The sequence below is a fragment of the Sinocyclocheilus rhinocerous genome, unplaced genomic scaffold (genome assembly GCF_001515625.1).
Source record: "Sinocyclocheilus rhinocerous isolate Xijiao unplaced genomic scaffold, SAMN03320098_v1.1 scaffold647, whole genome shotgun sequence".
NCBI lineage: Eukaryota > Metazoa > Chordata > Actinopteri > Cypriniformes > Cyprinidae > Sinocyclocheilus > Sinocyclocheilus rhinocerous.
Genome location: NW_015632746.1, coordinates 1,218,738 through 1,219,810, shown reverse-complemented (window position 1 = coordinate 1,219,810; position 1,073 = coordinate 1,218,738).

The window sequence follows — 1,073 nt, the reverse complement described above, 5'->3', positions numbered from 1 at the left end:
AGAGTTGCATTTCTATTACTATTTTGTGCTCGGAAATCACTTTGGAAAAGAATCAGCAGAGCAAATAAATGTAATCAGTTGTGCGTTTCCCAAACAAAGGCATAAATCGCTGCTTATCTACCACAGTATGATGCATTGTTGGAGAAATTATCTAACTGTTTCTTTGTCTCACATTCTTCATTCATATGGAAGGCAGACGGGGCCAAAAGTTTTTAAAAAGGATGTGCAAAATTTGACTGTGTCAACACGCTATGTTCGACTGCGTTAACACGGCAGTTTTGAACATGTTTCTTTTGTATGTGTAGACAAACATTCTGGCCATGTTAAGGCAGTTTCAGTGTCTTAACTGAATCGGTGCCTTAACTTTTTTAGTCTTTTTAGTCTTTTTTGCAGTGTTTCTTTAGTATGTTTAAAGATGCACAGTTTTAGCCTGTAAATACGATGAATTTTAACATTTCTCAATGCGCACATTCTGGTCGTGTTCGAATGTGTAATACTTTTTAAAGTAGATTTACCGCTAGATTTAAACACATACTAATACTTCATTAAGTTTATTTCTGCATTGCTTTACTGATATCTACTTTGCTAGAGTAAATTAATTAATGTTGCAATGTAAATTAAGACTTTTCTACATAAAAAAGAACACTGAACTGTCGCTGAACAGCAACTAAAAAGGACATGAAAACCATAACCTAAAACTGACATCACACACACCCGATGCATTATCCGTCATGAGCAAACTTAGCATCTGATGTTTGCATACGTGCATACCATGGCAACCTTCATGAATAAACATGATGTCTGATGCTTGTACAGGTGCATCTCAAAAAATTAGAATATCGTGAAAAAGTTTCTTTTTTTTGTAACTTAAGTGAAACTTTTATATATTCTAGATTCATTACATGTAAAGTAAAACATTTCAAAAGTTTTTTTTTGTTTTTTTTGATGATTAGAGCTTACAGGTCATGAAAGTCAAAAATCTAGTAACTCAAAATATTAGAATATTTCCTAAGATCAATAAAAAAAAGATTTGCAAAACAGAAAAGTTCAAGTTCTTTAAAGTATGTTCATTT